The sequence below is a fragment of the Gallus gallus genome, chromosome 20 (genome assembly GCF_016699485.2).
Source record: "Gallus gallus isolate bGalGal1 chromosome 20, bGalGal1.mat.broiler.GRCg7b, whole genome shotgun sequence".
Lineage (NCBI taxonomy): Eukaryota > Metazoa > Chordata > Aves > Galliformes > Phasianidae > Gallus > Gallus gallus.
Genome location: NC_052551.1, coordinates 1266988 through 1282902, shown reverse-complemented (window position 1 = coordinate 1282902; position 15915 = coordinate 1266988). Strand labels below are relative to the sequence as shown.

General features: G+C 48.8%; 1 protein-coding gene across 40 annotated transcripts in view; it reads left to right on the top strand.

Moving 5' to 3' along the window:
* The first annotated feature begins 4919 nt into the window (after positions 1–4919).
* Positions 4920–15915, top strand: part of PHF20 (PHD finger protein 20) — a 65633-nt gene continuing 54637 nt past the window's right edge. For 12 of the 40 annotated variants that reach the window (XM_040650868.2, XM_004946886.5, XM_046902966.1 and 9 more), the window contains exons 1-4: positions 4920–5018; positions 6572–6618; positions 8588–8658; positions 11170–11224. The gene's annotated coding sequence lies outside the window, so the exon portion shown is untranslated. Of the gene's footprint in view, positions 5019–6571; positions 6619–8587; positions 8659–11169; positions 11225–12910; positions 13040–15915 lie in introns of all 40 variants that reach the window. The other 28 variants (XM_025142365.3, XM_040650864.2, XM_046902968.1 and 25 more) reach the window with 5 other exon arrangements.

Genomic DNA, 15915 nt, shown 5'->3' with positions numbered 1-15915 from the left:
GATGGAAACGCCTCGCCGGGAAGTTCCTCCCCCTCCGCCAGGAGTTTCCTCGTCGCTCGGGCTCTCCCGAGCCAGCTGAGCTCTCCCTGTACCTCGCTACGGCCTTCCCGGCCCGGGCCCACTCCGCAGCTCGCCTTGCTGCCTCCGCCTCACCATGCCGTGCTCGCTGTGCCGGGTCGGCTCTGCTCCCTTCGTTCCGCCCGGCACATCGCTGGGGTCGGGCGCTGCGTTTTGTATCCGCTGCGTTCTGGCACCGCGCCCCCCCCCCCCCCACCCCCCCGGCTGCTCCCCGCACGGTGCGCAGCGCCTCTCGTGCCGAACGCGGTCAGTGAGAGCAGCATCGCTTCCCAGAGAGGACAGACAAACCCCTCCTAGCTTGCAGACCCCGTTTCCCACAGACATACCCACGATCCCAGCGGTCTGGAGGAAGCTGGGATTTGAGCTCCTCCCGCCCGCAGCGCTGCGGGACGCGGTGCGCTCCGAGGGCTGCAGGGCGCTGCGCGTGGAGGGCGGCGTCGGCACCGGGTCTGAGCTCCCGCACCGCCCGTCAGCAGCCGGCACACACACCGCCCCGTGCCGCCAGCGGTCTGCTCTTGGAGAGGAGGGAGGGACGGTGAGGGATTTCCTCCAACCCAGCAGCTGCGGGCTCTCGGAGGGCCCGTTCGTGGGGAGGGGGCTGAGGGCACGGAGCGCCTCTGGGAGGGGTGGAAACTCCGTGACGAAACGCGGCGCTCAGAGCAAGGAAACAGAGCCCAACGCGGGAGCAGCGCGCCGCGGCTCTGCGGAGCGGAGAAGCGATGAAGAAATCCGTTTCCCACGAAGCTCTGAAGAGATTTTGTTTAGTGTTGAGGAATGGCTCCACAGCCGAGGGGGCCGTGGGTCTCTTGAACAGTTGTACGAGCAGAACAGGCCTAACAATTGGCGGGAGATACAAATGGAAAAGTACTAGCTTGCTATGATGGCTCAGGGAGCAAGGATTCGTGAGCTCGGGTGCTACGTGCACTACTCAGGCTATGAAACCTTGAGGCTGTGAAAGCAAAAAGAGCTGAGGCTGCAGCTAAGATAAGGGGGAAGCTGGGCTGGGAAGAGGCTGAGGAATGGAATACAAAGAACAATGTGATTATTAATGCTGTATCAGTAGCTATGCGAGCAAGATGTGTGATTCCATGGCCAATGGTACTGTAGGGCAGGGGGCTTTTGCAATGCTCCAACCAATTACGAGCTGAAGTGCGTTCGCCACGATCTATATAGGTGTGTAAGTAACGGTTAATAAACGGAGATTCTCATGCACTCATATTGGGTCATGTCAGCACTCCCCACATGGCTCGGCCAGCAAACGGACTAGATTGCGGTTTCCGAACCCTTGGGAATCCACAACCCTGGCAGCCGAACGGGGACCAACGGGAGACCGGGACTGCAGGTCGGAGTGTTCGTGTAGCGTGATTCGGACAAAGCACCAACATCGCATCGTCGAGTTGGGGGGCAGCACTGCCTACACCGACCGAGAGGGGTCTGCATGGATCCAGAGGGCAACGAGTGGAGCTCCAGTGATTGTCTATTGGGCGCTGTGTACAACGGTGGGACGCGGGTTGCAGTGCACCATGGAAAGAGAGGTAGCCCTAAATCTTTTACAGCGCTTCTTAGAGAAGCGAGGGGTAGATTCGGGCGCCGTGGAACAGGTGCCGAGGTTGATTGCCTATGGTAAGGCAGATGAAATGTTTGTTCATTCCAAAGAGTTCTTTGAGGAGGAAGCGTGGCGGAAATTTGGGGACACCCTTTGGCATAAGGTGATAGACGATTATAAGGGTGCAAAGAAGCTGATGAAGGCATGGAGGGAGGTGATTAATTGCATAAAGAAACACAAGGTGGAGAAACAGGTAGCGGCCACAGCATCGCGACACCTGGCAGGGCTCCCTGAGGACACTGGATGGATAAAACCTGGCTGTGATTATGTCCCAATACCTCCGTCCGGTGCGTCCATCTCAGTTCGAACTAGTGCACTTCAGGAGGTGGGGGAGTCAGCGAATCCCAGTGCCCCCCCCTTAGGTAGTTTGGGAGATGAGAGTGAGGACGAGGCTCCTGACCTGCACCCACCCAACCCGGCGGGGGGTGATGGAGATGCGGATGAAGGTTCTAGGCAAGCTAAGGGTCCTTGTCTTATGAAGGGTTCCTGTCTTACGAAACACAGTGAAGACCCCAGCTTCAATAGGCTGGCGGCAGCAAAGGTAACTGCGCCCCGGCCCGTCCCCAGCCAGCCACGCCCCTCTCGACTCGATTGGACCGCTGTAGCGAGAGAGGCGATGGGGGCGGGGGATATGGCGATGGTTGAGGCAGCGATGCGGGAGTTTCCCGTCCCGTACGAGCGGGAGTGGGATGGGGGTCGCCGAGGGGACCACGTGCCGCTTGGATGGAAGTTTTTGTCACAACTGCGGACCACGGTCAATGACAGTGGGCTGCACGGGGAGCCTACGAAACAGATGTTGAACTATATTTGGGGCAGCAGCGTGCTTGTCCCACAGGACATAAAGGTGATAGCACGCATGATTATGATCCAATCAGAACAGCTGCTATGGCAAGCCCACTGGCAGCAGTTGTGCGAGATTAGCTCTAATACCCCTCGAGCTGCTGAGGACCCCTTGTTTGGCGTAACTGTACAACAATTAATGGGCCTGGGGCAGTTTGCTACCCCAGACATGCAGGTTCACCTTGGGCCTGATGTCTGCCTTGAGGGGATGCGGACAGCTCGACAGGCACTGGAGATGGTCAAGACATCCGCCCCGACCCCATCCTATATGTCTGTAAAACGAGGGACGGAGGAAACTTTTGCGAGTTTTATAGATAGGGTATCAGAAGCCATTAACAGGGCATGTGTCCTGGACTGGATGAAAGCTGCACTGCTTCATCAGTGTGCGATGGAAAACTGCAACAGCTCTACTAAATCCATCCTGGTTACTCTCCCCATTGATGCTACTATCAAAATGATGCTAGAGCGCATGAGTAGAGTACTGGCAGGGCCGTAGGCATTTTTAGTGGAAGCGGTACGAGAATTGGGAGGCAAGTTGGTAGAAGCCCAGACCCAGGCTTTTGCTGCTTTAGCTTCGTTAGCGGGGAGAGGAGTGCCAAAAGGTGCGCATCCACAAAGGAGTCAGGGATTGTGTTGCTTTCGCTGTGGGAAGGAAGGGCATTTGAAAAAGGATTGTAGGGGAAAAGTTTGGTGCGAAAACTGCAACTCCACAACCCACAGTACGTTAGCGTGCCGCTCGTCGGGAAACTCCGGGATGAGCGCGAAGAGCCGCCGCGCGCAGACAACAATGGCGGCTCCGATCATATCCCCCCCAAACGGGACACCGTCGAACCACTCACCGCCAGCAGCAGTCAGCCATAAGCCACCACCAGAGTCTCCAAACTACGGCCCGCCACAGGGGGAAGCCTCAGCTTGGACCTGGCAACCGCAATAGACGTAACAGTAATTGACCAAAAACCAGTCCGGGTCCCTTCTACAGCCACAGGACTGATGATAATCAACGACAGGTCACCGGTAGGATGTTTACTATTGGGACGTTCCTCTACGGGCCTTAATGGAGTGACCGTTCTTCCAGGACTCATTGATGCAGACTTTATGGGGGTGATCCAGATTGTCATCCAGACACTGGTTCCCCCTGTACATATTCCTGCTGGATTGCAGATTGCTCAACTTGTACCGCTACCAGCACTAACTCAGAGCCTACAACCGGAATCTGACATGACCATGGCAGACAAGGGCTTTGGCTCCACAGGAGGCCTGGTTATGCTTACAGTACCCATGAAACAGCGACTGGTGGTCACCATCACTCTTTACTCTGCTGGCCTTCAGTGTGACATTCGCGTCCTTCTTGATACTGGCACAAACATCACTATTGTACCACAGCAGTGTAGGCCACAATCCTGGCCTCTTGAATGCGTGGACAAAGGAGTAGAAGGGGTAGGGGGAGCTGTTGCGGTATCAAGGAGTGTATGACCGATTCAAATCTTCATCGACGGCCGTTATGAGCACTGCCATATTACCGTTATGCCCTTACCAACTGCGGTACAAGCCCTGGTGGGCTGAGATGTTTTGGATCAACTCGGGATAGCATTAACCACGTGAGACTCAGGTTTTTGCTAGCGGCCTCTGTGTGGATTTTCCTGATTTGTCTCACACGGATAACTGATAAACCTGTATGGATCGAGCAGTGGCCACTGAAGAAGGAAAACCTGGACAATGCTATCAAGCTAGTGGCCGAACAATTGCAGAAAGGTCACATACAACCATCTACCAGTCCTTGGAATACACCTATATTTGTAATTAAAAAGAAATCAGGGAAATACAGACTCTTGCATGATTTGCGGGCGGTTAACGCTCAAATGCAACCTATGGGAGCCCTACAGCCTGGACTCCCGAATCCAGCCATGATCCCAGAAAGACGCGCGTTCGCCACGATCTATATAAGTGTGTAAGTAACGGTTAATAAACGGAGATTCTGATGCACTCATATTGGGTCATATCATCACTCCCTATGCGGCTCAGCCAGCGAACAGACTAGATTGCGGTTTCCGAACCCTTGGGAATCCGCGGCAGTTTAGCACCGTTTTAATTCCTCCTGCGTTTTCCACCCTGCCCGCAAAGATTTTTGCTGCCGCGTGTCAGCCCGGTTTGGCTTTCAGTTGACTCAGAAGGGTTCCGTGTTTGGCAGCGCACAGCGCGGTGCCGCAGCACGACGCGCGCTCCCGCCTCACCTCAGGGCGCCCTCAGCGCCTCGCGCCCGACTCCCGCGTGCCCCACGGCGAGAGGGAGCGGCACTCGGCCCCGCCCCGCCCCGTAGCCCCGCCCCGCCCCCCGAGCCCTCAGCCCCGCCCCTCCCTGGCGGCGGGTGGCGGCGCCGCAGCGAGGCGGCCATTTTGTGGCGCTGCGCGGTCGGTGGCGCTGGGCTCGGCGCGGAGCGGGGCCCGGGGGCGGTGTAGCGCCGTTCTGTAACCCTTTTTCCCGTACAGATTCCTCGGTAAGAGCGCGGCAGCTCCCGGGCAGGTCGGGCTCGCGCCCACCGCCCGCCCGCTCCGCGTTGCGGGCCCGCGGCGAGGTGAGGGGAGGGAGGCCGGGCGGGCGCGGCTGCACGCGGCCCCGCGCACAAAGGGCCGGAGCGCCCCTGCGCCGTCGGGCTGCGCCGTGGGGGCATCGAACGGACCCCGCTCTCCGCGGCCGCGCTGAAGCGATGGGGGTCCGAGCCGCGCCCCCGCCCACCGCTCCTCGCCGCGGCCCGCGGAGCCGTGCGAGCAGCTGGGGGAGCGCCGCGGGCCCGGCCCGGCCCTGGCACCTCGCGGTGGGATCAGGGGCGGCGGAGCGGCCGGGCCGGGCACGGGGGGGGTCCGCGGGGCGTACGGCCGCGGGGGCGGAGCGGGGCGGGAGCGCCGCGGGGTGACAGTGCCGCGCCGTTCCTGCGGGCGGGACTGCGGGGCGCATCCTCGTCCTCTTTGTCCCTTTAAAAGTCTGCGGGCGGATCGGTGAAGACATCTCCGCGCGTGATCCGAAAGCTGCTTCGTGCCGCGCGCCCTCAACGCGTACGGTTGGAGGCACCGCGTTGTTTTCTTGGCGATGAGGTCAGAGCGGACCTGGGGTGTCCCGGCCGCGCCGTGTGAAGCCGAGCTGATGGCCCGCGGCTCCTCTGTGTCGGCAGTGAGCGTTTCTACCAGAGAGCTGCCTTTGCCCCGAACTTGTTCCGTTCCCTATGAAGGTCCCGTTTCCGGAGATGCCCAACCAGCATTCACAACATAATTATTTCTTTAACTTCTGTGTGACGTGAGGCGGTTGGGGAGCTGGAAGTGGAGCGGGTCGGTACGCACCACTCAGCCCGCAGTGTTTCGCTGCGCGTTCTCACACAGCGTTGTTGCTGTGTCCGCATGGAAAGATTTCACTTGAGCAGTCAGATTACAGCCTGCTTGTCTGTAATCCAGAGTAATTAATTAAGGTCACGTTGGGAATGAGGCTAGCATAGTAATTGCTTATAACAGCACTGCCTTGATTGAAATGTAAGAAGCATATAATTAATTCTTACCTTTAATTGGATAAGTTCTCCAAAGCTCTTTTTCTTGCTCCTGCAGTTCCTGGCTAATCTAAGCAATGATATTGACCTAAATTCTCCCCCTTGGTCAGAGAAGGAGGGTGCAATCCCCAAGTTAACTGTAGGGCATGCTAAACTCTCCTGAAGCTCAGTGGCTGCGGATCATCAGCCCTTGACAGGAGCAGATGTGGTGGCTGTAGGATGGCCGTGCTGACCTTCTCTGCTCGCCGCTGTTTGTGTGGCCCCATCCTGTGCTGGGCTGAATGAAGGACACGTGGGTGAGCTCTGGCCCTTGGTGCATTCTTAGGGCTGCCTGTTGGTGTAGATGTGATGGTTTTTTGGTGGTGGCGGTTCCTTCTGAATTTGTTTTAAAGAGAAGTTGCAGATGCTTTGGACTTAATGGCTCATCATGTTAAGAGGTGTCATTAAATGTGTGTAACGCATTTGCTCTTTTATTTACTCCTTACCGTCTTCAACTATCTTTCCCTTGCTTACAGCGTTATCTCAACTTTTGGAGCCTCCTGTAGGAAAACACTCCTTTCAGGTAAGGAATTGACCTACTGCTTTTAGTTTGACCCTACTGTCTGCTGTCAGTAGCTTCATGGCCTGTGCTGATCAAGAATGTGCTGCCTCTGGTGGCTTTGAAGGCTTTTTTGTTGTTGTTCAAGTTCTAGATTTAAGTGTATGTACAGGTGCACAGCATGTCCGTGCTGACTGACTGTAGATGTGAGCAGAAAATAATGCCTGTTAGAATGTAGTACTTATTGCTTCTTGAGATGTGCTGATTTGTTGACATGCCGTTGTCTGGTTTCACTAGGCTTGAGAGCTTTGAGCCAGCCTCGTTTGAATATAGCCAGATGCAGTCTGCTGTGTTTCTTGCAGAATCACAGAATGGCTAGGTCAGAAGGGACCTTAAAAGGCCACCCAGTCCCAACCCCTGCTGCGGGCTGGTTATTCCCCACTCAGTCAGGCTGCCCAGGGCCCCATCTGTGGCCTGGAACACCTCCGGGTTGGGGCACCCATGGTGCTCTGAGCATCTTTGTGGCCCTCCTCTGAACCCACTCCAGCAACTGCACATCATTTGTGTTGGGGGCCCCAGGCCTGGACTCAGTACCACAGGTGGGGCCTTAAGGGCAGAGCAGAAGAGGACAGTTGCCTCCCTTGCCCCACTGCCCCCCTCTGTTGATGCAGCCCAGTGTACTGTTGGCCTGGTGGTCTGTGAGCACACTGCTTGCTCATGTCCAGCTTTTCATCCACCAGGACCATCAGATCCTCCTCTACAGGGCTGTTCTCAGTGAGTTCTTCTCCTGGTCTGTTCATATATCTGGATTAGCCCCAGCCCTGCGTTCGGCCTTGTTGAACCTCATCAGGTTCTCATGTTCCCACTTCTCAAGCTTGTAACTTTTCATGAACTCCATTTCAGGTAGGGTTCTGAAATTAGTTAGGAAGGTATCAGCTCCTTAAAGTATTATGCTGTTTCAGTCTGTATCTCTGGGTACTGTGTCACTGTATATTAAATGGGATAGTGGGGAGGAGCTGCTGTCTGGTAGGTTGAGGGGTCTGTTGTGGGGTTTGTTGTTTGTGTTTGTTTGTTTGTTTGTTGTTTTACTTTCATGTGTGCATGATGTTAGCACCCGAGAGCTTTCCTGGCCTTGTTGCTGAGGTTAAAATACTAATTTCAGCACAGGCTTATTCTACTACTTAATCTCAGTACTTCTTTCCAAAGAAATGGAGAATGTCCTCTGGTTCTGCATAATTTTAGTCAAGACACTGCTTCGAACTTCCCTAGTGCTCCCGCTGTAGAACTGTGTGTTTTTGGCCCTGGGACACAGATGGCAGTACCATTGATAGAGTTGGAGTTGGGGTTTTCTGTTTTTCCTAATGCTGAAATCTAAAAGGCTTCAGTAGTATAGCAGAGGTTACACAAAATACCACACTTGAATTGCATCTTCCCTCTACTGAGCATTGCTAATGGCTTTTGTGTGATGTGATCCCCTGTACCTATATAGATCCTCTGCTTAGGTTGCTCCTCTGTCTTCCCAGTATTGCTGTCGTCAGTCTTGCAAAAGGATGCAGTGACTTTTTTTTTTTCCCCAACTGCCCTTTTATTTCTGAGCTGGGAGAGAAGTCTGAGCAGCCTTAAAATGCACTGCTTCCCTTTCTTTTTGTAATAAGCCTGGAGAGTTGCATCCTCCTTACAGTGTGGCACATACAGAGATACGTCTCCTTAATGTAAATGAAAATGTGACGTCTCATCAAGGTTCATGACCATGTAGTGTGCAGGGTTTCACTTAATTTGTCATGAAAATATCCTGTTCTTTATCAACAAGGAGAGTGAGGTCAGCCTAGCTGGGGAACAAATGAATAATGAAACTGGAAGTGCCTTGTCTAAGTGTCAGAACACTGTACACTGGCTGGTTGTAAACAGTGGTCCAAAGGATTTCCAGTGGTCATTATTGCAGGTAGTGTAGATTCTATGAGAAAAGTTTTTGATTGTTTCTTTTTTTTTCCAGATTTTTCTTACAGATGTTTTTTCAGGTTGACTTCTTCAAAGAATCACAACTCCAAGCCTGTTAGTGCTCAGGTACTGTTACCAGATCCCGTTTTGTGCTGCCTTAGTGACTCCTTCCACTTTCAGTTGTTGTCTTTTACTCTGCTAGCCAAAGTGCATGTTGGTGCTCACCATTTTGGGTTGGGCAGCCCTCTGTAATTGTATAGGATGTGGCTGGAACATCCAGAGTGACATCAAAGCCAGGGGTATGACATCAGGTCAAAACTAAGTTTGTCAGTTTAACACCTGAGGTTTTGAGTTTCTTCTGAAGTGTGGACTTGCTTGAATTCCAAGGCCGCTCTCTGACAGCGCGCCTTATCTAGATAGCTCCGACCTTACACTGCTGCAGTACCACTCTCGACCAAAAGCAGGAGTGTGGCCTTGCTGTAAGTTTGTCCAAGGAGCTTTGTGTTGTTTGTTGTTCTGTTGCTTTTGAAGGAGTATAGAATGGGAATGAGAAACAGTCCACTTTACTTTGTTGTCTTCATTTCATTCTTGATTGACAAAAGTGCCTTATGCCACAGGCAGCCATTGGGCAGGGCAGAAATGTCTTTTTAGGGACAGTTCTATGCAGTGCATCTAGCATCATGAAGTGGATTTATACAACTTCAGGGAGGCAAAGAGGAGCAATTGTGGTGAGGCTGTGGGCTCAATTAGGAATTTAGAAATTTAGCTTCAGGCTAAATTAGAAAGATTGAGGTGACTGTAGCTTGTTTCTCTTGCTGTCTTCTGCCTGGAGAAGCTGTCGTATATTGACATGGAGAGGATGTTTAGATGAAGGAACATCTGTAGAAACTCTTGGTCATAGGACCAAAGTGCTCATCCCTGAGCCATGGGGTGGCTGTAGGTCATCCAGCAGGGGTGTTAATGGAGGAGCACTGCCTTTGGTTGTCTTGGTGTGGGTTTGTTTGCTTAGCTAGGTGCTCATGGCATGCTTGTTGCAGTGTGGGTTGATGTGATGAACTTTGTCATGATTTTGGGTAATTGTTTCCTTACAGTCCAGCAGCTCACATCAGTACTGTGCAGGTCTTTAGGTTGTTAAACATTCGGACTCTTCATTTCCTTGAATTCTTACTGCTCAGTGCCTTAAGATATCCTTCACACCGCACCTAACTCTTCCTTAATTGAGTTCTAAAATCAGAGATTTTAAGAATCTGCAGTTGGTAGAATCTTTCCAAAGACAGAATTGTTCTGTATAGATGTCTTCCTCTGATTTGTTTGGCTGCTTTTGTTCTTTTGTAGCGGTCAGAATTGTTTCTGAGTAAGAGATGTTCTAAAAGATGTATATGTTTTCAAAAGATGTAAAATATCTTTTAAGCTCTGAAGTCTCGTATCTTGAAAAGCTATGCTTATAAAATCAGAGTATGTCTCTTACTTGAACTAGCTGAAGGCTTCCATTCCGAATTTTTAATTGTTTTCAAATAATCATTATTAAAAGATCACTTGTTAAGGAAGTTTAACCCCCATGGTTTTGCAGCAGAAACACACTAGTACAAGTAGGAGTTGTATTGCATCAGAAGTAATGATTCCAGTTCTGTGAATTTGTGTCTGCTGTAATTGTTTTGCAAAAGAATTTTGATGTGCTTCCAGATCTGGAGTGCTCAGGCATTTTGAGCCCTTGACTCAGCTCTGGAAGTCCTGGTTTTGTTTATGTGCTGCTTCTCATGCTTGGATGTTTCAGAATTGAAGCTTCCTCTTTTTTTAGTTTCGGTCCTCAGAGTTGAAGAATGTTTGGGCGATAAGAACATGGTTGGTGCTGTGATATTTCTGGGCTTCTCTCAGTAGCAGTTCTCATCCTGTGAGAAGAAAAGAGGGTGTTAGATTTGGGGCGGAGTAATTGAATTGAAGTCTCTTTGAATATTTCAGATACGCTTTAAAATGCTAGCTGCCAAATAGTGGCTACATAGGCAAATTCCTAACTGCTCTTCCCCCTTTTTTCTTTCTTGGAAAAACAAAAGGGAAAGGTGGGGGTGGGGAAAGATAGAGGGGGGAAAAAGCCCCAAACCCACCAGCAGGAGCTTGTTGTGTTTAGCAAGCTTTTGGAAGAGATGGCGAATGCAAATTGGAGCCATCTGTCCTGGCTCTTTAGCCTGATGTTTCACCTCAGGTTGTCAGTAATGTGCACGATAAAACTGAATGTATCCTGTAATTTCATTTACATGCAGTTTGGGCTGTATGGTAGATTTAACCTATTCTAACGATATTTACATAGTACCTTGAATTTTAGGTTAGTTGGACATACAAAGTCTTATATGCTGTCTACTGGCTTAGTTAATGGAGGTGTTCTGAAATATCTGGTGTGCAGAATAGAACAGGGAAGTTCCTGGTGGGTTCTGGTTAGTGAAGGATAAATAAATGATGGGGAAATCTGATCAGGATATGCAAAGAGTCTTTAAGGACCTTGGGATTGATCTATAATTTGGGTCACAATAGCCAGCACTACTCTGTATTGCAATATTTCCAGATTAAATTGATATTCTATATAACACTTAGGAAGGGTACTTTTTGTCTCAGAATTCATATGATGTTTTTTCTTCCCTGTAGTTGTACAGCAGCACTTGGAATGCTCGTGACCATATAAGCAGCGAGTTTCTTCTTGGTGAGTATAAGCACGGATCCTCAGTTTTCTTAAATTATTTTTTTTTCCTTCAAGCTTTTACTGCTTTGTTGTAAAATTGATTTTTCTTCACTCTTGCAAAGGCACCGTGGATCCCATTCCTGTAAATTAAAGCCTTGTTTTCTTAAAGCAGCAATTGCAGACTTTCAGTTGGATGAAAAACATGGCAGTTTTATCAAAATAGTTGTTCTTGAATATGACTTGTTTTGATTAGGGCAAACCTGCTTTATTCCATGTGATTTGAACCCTTTTCCAGAATCTTTTTGCCTGCTCAGTGTTTGAGTGTATCTAACATTGGTGCTACAAGAGACAAAAAAAGGAAAAAAAAAAAAAAGAAAAAAAAAGAAACCAGAACAGTTAAATAAGAGATGATCAGATGGCTGAAAAGCATTCTTTTCAGTATCATGTATTTATTTCTTTAATTGCACTTGGTAATGACAATAAGCTTTACTACAAAAATATTTTGTTGAGTTGCCCGTGTTCCTAATTTCTGCTTCTACGCTGGTCTCCCCACCAGTCTGCACTGCCAGCACAGTTGTGTGGGTTGATGAGAGGGTGAAAAGTGACATTCTCACTGTCCTGTGATCTCAGGGAGAGTGTGAGGATGGCAACCCAGGAAGGGTAGTTTGCTGACGCCACTGCTACCACTGAATGCTTTGAGGAGGTCATGATTCTGCCTGCAGAGGGGGAGCAAATGCAGATGTCAGCAGTGTCAGTTGTGGTAGTCTGCCTGGGGAAACTGGGAGTCAAGCATGTCTGTAATGAAACTCAAAGCTTTCTGGTTTGCATGGATGTTTCAGTTCAGTGATAAAGAGCTAGCTATGCGTTGTTCTTGTTGTGGAAGCTGCAAGTATCAGTTCAGGGTTCGGTTTTGGTGTTGTTGCTCAGCCAAGGAGTTTGCTTCCTGCATAGTGCTTGGTTGGCTCTGGCAAACTTTGAAAGCGAGAAGTCGGCATTGATTATGATCTGTTTGAGAATCCTACACAGTGCACATAAGAACTGGATGTAGTCTGGTGTCTTGTTTGAAGTGTGTATGGGCTAGAAAATGGAGATGTTACAGTATTCCTGGGAACTTGACTAATAGTCCGCATTTTTAATTCATGTTTTTTCCTGTATCTGCTCCTGTTGCAATTAAAAAAAAAAAAGAAGGCACACTAACAGAACTTGATTGGAGATCTGCTTAACTGTGTGAGAGGCCAGCAATAAGGATACCCTGGTTCTTGGGTTTCCTTGTAACCCTTACTCAAAAATTTACTTGCATTGCTATGAGACAGTGTGTATGGACAGGCAGGACCAAAGGATTCCCTGGGTGAGTAGCTAGTACAGAAACTCTCTGGGTGAGTATTTTAACTGGTGGGTTTTCAGTTTCCTTTTTTTTTTTTTTTTTTTTTTTTTAACGTAGGATGAAATACAGTGAGACATACGGCATGGCAGCAGTGGGGCTGTGTGCAGAGCCTGGTAGGCATGGCACAGGCAGACTTGGTAGGCTGTAAGGTCTGCTGTAATCTGCCTCCCAAGTCAACTCCAAAATGATTTTTTGTAGTGCTGTTTAAATGTTTGTGAGACTATGTAAGTCTTCATAAGATGCTGTTAGGGTTGTATAATATAGCAGTGTCTGTAAGTATGATCTTGCAGCCTGATACAGCCATTACCTTTTCTCATCTGCAGGTGTGTGGTTTCAGCACAGCGTGGCTGTGGTCATCCACTTGCAAGGTCTTCTGATTGTGGTGGGGACCATGGACTTCTCTGCACTGACCATCCCTGATGGGGGCAAGCATATTGTAGGGGGTGAACTGGGTGAGGCTTTCATTGTTTTACCACTGATGAAGATGCAAGGCTTTGCATGATGTATGCAGATAGTATAAATAAGAGGTCAAATCTAAGTGCTGAGCAGTAAAAACCTGCTGTGCAAAATGTGGTTGGACTTGGTCCTTGTCTGTTCCACAGTATGCGTGTAGATATGCTAGCAGTCTGGTTATTCAAAACAAAAGTGCTGGAGTGAATGGCAGTCATCTTACGCTTTATGGAATCTCCCATTGCTGTCTTAGCACAGAAACTGCTTATGTTGCTATATGGATAGAAAGCAAAATTCATGCTTACAGGAAGCAAAATGTGCTTGGGTTTTCTGCTGCCACGTCTCAGATCTCAGGGTTCCCTTTAGTAGCAGTGCTGCATCTCCAGTGGACACAGGACAGTCTCTTGCTAGTTAGTTTACCTTTCTGGTTTTGCCAGTGCCTTTTGTTAATGCAATAGCTGCCCTATCTGCCTCTTCCTCTTCTGTAGCCCTATGGAATGCCCAGCAATGCAGAATGTGTTATAGGAGCTGGACAGCAATCCTAACCATCCCAAATAAAACTTAACACTGCTTTGTACTGAGTATTTATGTATTTTATCTCGTGTTGATGTAAATTGCCAAAGCTAACCATGCTCCTTCATCTAGCCAGAGAACTGCATTGATTCATTGAGTTCCTCTTTTTTTGTGTGTGTGTGTTGGGCTTTGTTGGGAGTGTGAGAGATCCATGGGTTGGTACAGGCATGTTAAAGAATGAAGGAGATGGAGCTGAATCGTGGGACTGAATTTGCCATTTGAACTAATACTCCATTTGGAAGTGGAGCTGGTTTAAAGGCATAGTTTTGTTTTGATGTGATTGTATGTAGGGAATAGTTTAATCATGTTTGTGGGTGATCTGGAAAATGCTGTTTGTGCAGGTAGGTGAGGGTTTGGAAACTGCAATGGCTCTGCAGTTTGCAGAGAGAAGATAAGAGGCTGTTATAAGCAAGCAGTTATAGCAATATATATTGCTATATATCCTATATGACAATATAAAGAGATACTTAAGCTTATAGAGGAACTTTCTTCTTTTAAAGCTTCCTGGTGCACCAGATCTGGGGCTGAGCACCAATGGAGCTTAAAAATGAAGAGAGTAAGAATTGCTGCAGATGAGGATATGCAGACCCTGGTCAGTGGAATAGGCTTGTTTTAAAAGACAAAAGTCATAAATCCCCAAAGGGATCAGCATTAACACTGGCATATTGTCCTCTGCAATGTCTTGATAGAAGTCTAAGTACCGATTAGGAAGGTACAAGTATTTGAATGGTTGAATAGTCTTTTCAATCTAAATTACCTCATGGTGACTCTTAGAAGGAGGGAAAGGCTCTGCTTCTTAAACAACAGAAACGTGTACTTGTGACATGGATTTGGAAATGCTTTCTGTTGAAACTAGTGATTTGTCTGTATTCTGGAGTATCAGTTCCTGAAATGCTGCTCATAGTCATTGCAGAGTAAGAAGTTTTAAGAGTATGAAAAAGGAATAAGAGCAGAGAGAAGCCTTACAGCTTTGGGGAATAATGTTCTGCCAAGTGCGTCTGCCTGAGGAAGCTGATCCTGGAATGAACTGCATGTGAAGAGGACAGCCTGCTTTGCAAGGAAGGTGCACCAAGCAGAGAGAGCACTGGACTGAGCTACCATGGGTTGGGAGGCTAGAAGAACCCAAAGGAGCCCAAGAGGGAGAGAGAATGCAGGGGAAGGGGTGATGAGGAAAGATCTGAGGTTTTTTTTTTTTCCTTGACATCTCTGCTCTTGTTCAACTTCCTAATCAGCTGCCTTGCACTGGTGTTGGCTGAGTTGGTGTGGTGTAGTGTATGCTCTGGCAAATGCTAACGTTCAGCTGACTCCAGCTGGAAAGAAGAAACTGTTCAAATCCTTACCAAAATCTGCAGCCCCAGTAAATATAAGCAAATGGCCTTTGCTGTTTTTTTTTTCAGATTTTCCTTGCAATGCTCTTCCATTATTATTTTCTTCATCTAACGTAAGCTGTAGTGCAGCCTTCCTTGCCAAAGCTGGCGTGGTTTTGTTTTTGTTTAGAAGCCCTGTTGTATGAGGTAGTGCTGCTGCAGCCTGGAGGCCAGCCTGCCTTCCCACAGCCTGTGAGTGAGCTGACATGCCCCTTCTTTGGGGCCCCCCACTGTTGAAGGGCTCCTCTGCAGGGAGCTTCATCCATGTACTTCTTGTGACATGGTGAAGTGCTTGGTCTTTGTGTGTCCCTAGGTAGAAAAGGAATAGCAAGTTTAATACTAGGTCAGGAATTTGCAGCCCCAAGTTCTGCTACATTACAAGCATTAAGCAAACTCTGTATGCTGTGCATTTGGAGATGTGATGTTTGATTGCTAATGATAGAAAGTGGTGATTCTGTTGATGTGAGTCTGCGATGGAAGTACGGATGTTTGAGGTGTGGATGGATGTATTCTTTAACAAAGAAATAGCATGGATATGCTTTTTAACAAAGAAATAGCAGATTTTTTTTTTAAATTTTTTTGTAGTAACTAAGTATTTCTTTGAACTGCATTGGTAGTGATGAGGTAACAAGAGTTCTTCAGTACTTCACTAACAGGTAGATTTTGAAAGGCTGTTACTGTGTGTGTTTTTGCTGCTTCCTGTTTACTAGATTCCTTGTTTTTATCAAAACCAGGAAGGGGAGGGGGGGAAATAATGTCAAGAATCTTCTGTCTCGGTCATGGGTTGCAGAGTTCTTATTTGACCTGGAACTTGGACTGGTGCAGAAAGGTTGAGCTTCAGTCTTCCATGGTCCACTGAATCCCTTGTGAACACTTTTTTTTTTTTTCCTGAATGATTCTGAATACACTCTCAGTTGGGAAGCCTTGTTTTAGAGGTA